Below are 5,681 nucleotides of genomic sequence, written 5' to 3'. Positions count from 1 at the left end.
CAAACTGAAATAACCTGCTATACAATTAGTGACAAATACAGTCCTCTCCAAAGTCCCCCCCCTCATACACAAGGATATTGTCTAACACAAGTCTTTTATGTAGCAACTAGGCCTTGCCACCACTGTGCTTGGCTGAGTTCACAAATCTGTTGTAAGCTGTAGCTTCCCTTTCACTTTTCTGACTCTCCTCTCCTGCTAAATTTTGTTTCCTAACAATTAAAACCTTCTGCTGCTGCCATAGCTACTGCTGCCGCTGCCGCCTCTGCCGCCGCCGCCGCCAGCAGAACCCTATTTACCTCGGTTTCATGGTTTGGCCAAGTATTGGCAACCACCACCATAGGGACCAAAGCTTCGTCCTCCAAAGTTTCCTCCTTTCATAGGTCCAAAATTTGAGGACTGATTATTCTAATTGCCAGAATCATTGTAGCTGCCACCACCTCCACAATAGTTTCCCCTACCACCACCAAAGCCACCATAGACACTGCGCTGGTTTCCACAACCCCATCCACCACTTCCATAGCCACTGCTTCCTCCCGAGGAATAGGGCCACCTCCACCGTAACCACCATCATTACCAAGTCCATTGTAGCCACCCCCACTGCCACCATATCAGCCACCATCTTGGCTGCCACTAAAGTCACATTGACCACTGAAGTTTCCTTTGTGTCCAAAGCTGTCATTGCCACCAAAGCTACCTCCATTTCCAGAATCACCACCACCATTTCCAGAATCACTTCATGCTCTCTGGCTGGATGAAGAGCTAGCCATCTCCTGCTTAGATAAGGCTTTCCTTACTTCACAGTTGTGGCTGTTGACAGTATGGTATTACTGAATGACAATCTTGTTGACAGAGTCATGGTCATCAATTTGACAAAAGTAAAGTCTCTCTTTGGCACTGCTCTGGTTAGTTATGTTCCAATAACTTCTGTTTTCCTGTATTGTTCAAAATAATCCCTTAGATGGTGTTCTTCAGTGTCTTCTTTAATGCCACCAACAAATGTTTTTTTAACAGTTAAGTGAGCACCGGGTCATTGAGCATCTTCTCTAGAAACAGCCCACTTCAGTTCTACAACTCTCCCATCTGCATTGTGTGACCTGGCAGCATCCACCTCCTCCACAGTGGCATATGTGACAACGCCGGGACCTCTGGAGTGCTTGGTGTTTGGGTCTCTCATTACCACACAGTCTGTGAGCCTCCCTGCAGGTGGGGATCCGGGGACTCAAACTGGGATCGTCATGCTGGTCCTTGTGCTTTGTGCCATGTACGCTAAACCCACAGTGCCACTGCCCGGTTCCCCACAATTTTTTTTAAACGTGTCAGTGGTATATGCTCATGTGTTTACCATAAGCCTGTTTAAGCCAAAGCAGAGATTTCTAAAAATTTTAATCTAAGTAAAATGGATGCAGGACAGACAAGAAATACATCACCAATAGAGTTTTCTGAATGAAGTTGCCTCATCTCTAAATGGCAGGATGAGTAACAGTTCACCTTCTCCCAAGCTGTGACTTTACTGCAGTGACACTGGTGCTGAGAGCTCCCGCACTATTGTATTCTGTGTTAGCAGTTGCAGTTTAACTGACAAAATAGACACCGGTTTAGAAAAGTGAAACCTACTGTACGGTTTTGATAATGTCTCCTTTCTAAAATAAATAAATAAATAAAGGTCATCAGAAATGGCTTTGTTTTGCAAACACTGACCCATAGCAATAATCCTGGTGGAAAACAATTATTAACAAGGAGACAAAGAGAACCAGAGTATCATTCTAGTACCTGTGTGATGATAATGGAATTCAGTGCCTCATTTTTTTTTTTTTTGCAAATAAAAGAGGCTGAAGTCTGTTTTTACATAAATAAAAACTGGTGCGAAAGTTAAAAAAAAGCCTACAGCAATTCACTAGATTTTTTTCCCATCTTGATCACGTATAAAGACCTTTCCCTACTTTATTGGGGATGGGGTTTAATGAACTATAATACATTTGTTGACACATAGCTACAACCTCTCATCTCCCTATGACAAGTGTCTGCAAGACACTCTCTCCCCCAGCTGAGGTCCTTTCCAACCATCATGCACTGGGACCACACAGCCCCTCCATCCCATTCCTTCCTTACCTTCCCCAGAGTCCTTTGCTGTGATGCAATGTGTCATGCCCAGCCTCAATTGTACCTTAAATTCCCTCTTACTATTTTCCAGCTTCTTTTGATTTATTTTTTATTATTTTTTTTGCCTCCAGGGTTACTGCTGGGGCTCAGTGCTTGCACCATGAATCCATTCATGCTCCTGGAGGCCATTTTTTCCTTTTGTTGCCCTTGTTGTTGTAGCCTTGTTGTGTTTATTATTGTTGTTGTTGATGTTGCTTGTTGTTGGATAGGACAGAGAGAAATAGAGAGAGGAGGGGAAATTGTGCAGATGCAGTCACATCTGCCATGTTGTCCCCTCAGGCTACTGCTAGTTCCCGCGAGAGTTGGGACATTCTCGGAGTGCCTGGGTCGCCATGTTGTGCCCTCAGGGCATTGTCTATTTCCCCACGATATTTGGAGTGCTTTGGTCACTCCTCCCCCCTCCCATTCTCACGAGAGTTATTATCCTATTCTGGAGTGCTATGGTTACTCCTCTCCCTTCCCATTCTAGTGAAAACTGCTCCTATAAAAGCCCTTCTTCTTCTGCACCTCGTTCTCTTGCCAGCGCTTCACTTCGGTGTTCAGATGCAGGAAAGGTTACTGCATGAGGCGGCCATTTTTGCTACCTCCATGTGGCCCAACCTGATTCTCTAGCACCCAACTCTGAGGTGCCAGAGCAAATAAAGATTTGTGTTCCCTCTTCGCTCTCGACCTCCTCTCTCTCTTCCCTGTGGCGCACAACAACAGAGGGGAAGAGAAAGTTGGGGAGAGAAAGATAGACACCTGTAGACCTGCCCCAACGACTGTGAAGCGACTTCCCTGCAGGTGGGGAGCCGGGGCTCAAACTGGGGTCCTTCTGCCAGTCCTTGCCTCTGCGCCATGTGCGCTTAACCTGGCACACTACTTCCAGACTCCCTTCAGGTTCTTTTCAAAATAGAGACAGAGAAGGAGAAAGGGAGACAGGAAGACAGGAACAGAGGAAAGGAAAAAGAAAGGGAGAGATAGATAGATAAAAGAGACCACTGTACTGATGCTGCAATGTTTTGAAATGGGGCTTAAACTCGGGTCATGATCTTACATGACACAAAGCAGAGCACTATCCAAAATACCTATTTCACCAGCCCAAGGCTTCTTTATTGAATCCTTCTTTCCCACAAATCTTTGATACATTTCTCCTGTAACACATCTTGTCCCTTAGCTTCCCTTCATTTCCATTCCTTTCAGTTTGAAAGCACTTACAAAATAATCCTTAAAACCTCAGTTCTGAAACAGCAATTACAGAAACGGTGTTGCACCAGGAATCTGTAGATAAGAATATCTGCACATTCACACAAGTTACAAAACAAAACCTCCCGATAGCACCATCCTCCTGTCAACACAGACCACTCTACCCCCAGATCCAATGCCCAGCTTCAAGACACCCACATTTAATAACCAATATTTTAGTAAAGTGATGTAAATGATCAGTGAATTTTATTAGTCTAGGAGAACAAAATTAGTTCAGTGAGTTAATTCCTAGAGAGCAAGCATAGGTGAAATGGTATATGTCACATGTTCTCTAACAAAACATATCAAACAAGGTCTAGGGCACTGGGTACATGTACACATGTATCCATAAATTAGGGGCAAGTATATAACCCACGGTAATAGTGTTTAGTAGTCTGCTGTGATTAGACTTAGACCTACTAAGCTTGGTAATCTAGTTGAACGGCCTAAGGAAGGTCACATACATTTTTTAATCAAATATTTATCACTTAGGCCTAGACACCCTCCTCTCCTACCCTCTACTTCACTCCCCTTAATTACTTTATCTACTCAACTAACTACACAAAAGAAAGTAAGATACATCACCTAATCTCTTCGGACAGCATCAGCATTATTTCACCCCTTGATAATCTTTAGAAGAAACACTACCTACAATTGGCTAAGAGATATATTTTATATGTGTGTGTGTGTATATATATATATATATAGTTCAATTAAAGGATAATTATTGTCTATATGACAACCTTTATTAGAACCATCAAATAATAAGTGCAGTAAAACTTGAGGTTAACTTGGACCCCACTAAAAATCTGAGTGTTGTTCCTCCCCTACTTAAGGCTGGACCCCATAAACCTAATACTGGTTTGGATACAAGGAATGACACTTAGTGCTTTAACAGCTCTGAGAAAGTCCAAGCTCGTCAGATAAAGAAGGGGCTACAAAAACTGGAAATGGCGAGAGGCTGGCTGACTTCATGATGGCCTGCCCACCTGCAGGGGATGCTTCATGAGTGGTGAAGTAGGTCTGTAGGTGTCTATCTTTCTCTCTCCATCTTCCCCCCTCAGTTTCTCTCTGTCCTGTCAAATATAGATAAAAAAGAAAAAAAAAAAGGAAAAAATGGCCACTAGAAGCCGTGGATTTGTAGTTCTGGCTCTGAGTCCCAATGGTAACCCCGGTGGCATTTTTTTTTTTTAATTTTAAATTTAAAAAATTTTTTTAAATTTAAAATTAAAAAACTTTAAAACAAGGAAGAGAAGGGAGGGCCATAGAAAATAAAAGGGCAATATATATACTGAGATATATGGAAATAATAGTGAACTCATACCTGTGACATTGAAGGAACTACTGCAGCTTCTTTTTTCTCTTTGTAAACACTCCTGTATGATACATGAATGTATTTATTTATTTATTAATTTATTATCTTTATTTAATAGATAGAGGTAGCCAGAGGTTGAGAGGGAAGAGGGTGGTAGAGAAGGAGAGAGACAGAGAGACTCCTGCAGCTCTGCTTCACCACTTGCAAAGCTTTCTCCCTGCAGCTGAGGACCAGGCATTGAACCCAGTGTTTGCACATTGTAACCTGTGCATTCAACCAGGTGGGCCAACCAGCACTGCTTTACCAGCACTGCTTTACCACTTGTGAAAATTTCCCTCTGCAGGTGGAGACCAGAGACTTGAACCTGGGTCCTTGTGCACTATAATGTGTGTGCTTAACCAGGTGTACTACCGCCTTGCCCCACTACTGTAGTTTCTTTTTTTTTTTCTCTTTTATTTAAGAAAGGATTAATTAACAAAACCATAGGGTAGGAGGGGTACAACTCCACACAATTCCCACCACCCAATCTCCATATCCCACCCCCTCCCCTGATAGTTTTCCCACTCTCTATCCCTCTGGGAGCATGGACCCAAGGTCATTGTGGATTGTAGAAGGTGGAAGGTCTGGCTTCTGTAATTGCTTCCCCGCTGAACACAGGTGTTGACTGGCTACTGTAGTTTCTAATGGAGGGAATGGGGACATAGAACTCTGGAGCTGAGCAATGCTCTGCTTAAATAATAACAATAATATTGATTTATGAAATTATAACAGGTGTATAATTCCACAATGCTCCACCACCAGAGTTCTACATCCCCACTTTTTTCCAGTTCATGTCTTTCTGTTCTCTATATTCCACTTATGAGTGAAATTTATTTTCTTTTTCTTTCTTCTTATTTTTTTTTAACCAAAGCATGGCTCAGTTCTGGTTTATGGCAGTGCAGGGCATTGAACCTGGGACTGTAGAGCCTCAGTCATTAGTCTC

The 5,681-nt window shown here is 42.8% G+C and overlaps 1 pseudogene; it reads right to left on the bottom strand.

The window, feature by feature from the left end:
* Positions 1 to 303: 303 nt before the first annotated feature.
* LOC132532968 (heterogeneous nuclear ribonucleoprotein A1-like) lies at positions 304 to 818 on the bottom strand (annotated as a pseudogene).
* Positions 819 to 5,681: the final 4,863 nt, after the last annotated feature.

This window comes from Erinaceus europaeus, chromosome 2 (assembly GCF_950295315.1).
Source record: "Erinaceus europaeus chromosome 2, mEriEur2.1, whole genome shotgun sequence".
NCBI lineage: Eukaryota > Metazoa > Chordata > Mammalia > Eulipotyphla > Erinaceidae > Erinaceus > Erinaceus europaeus.
This window is presented reverse-complemented; position numbering and strand designations above follow the sequence as displayed.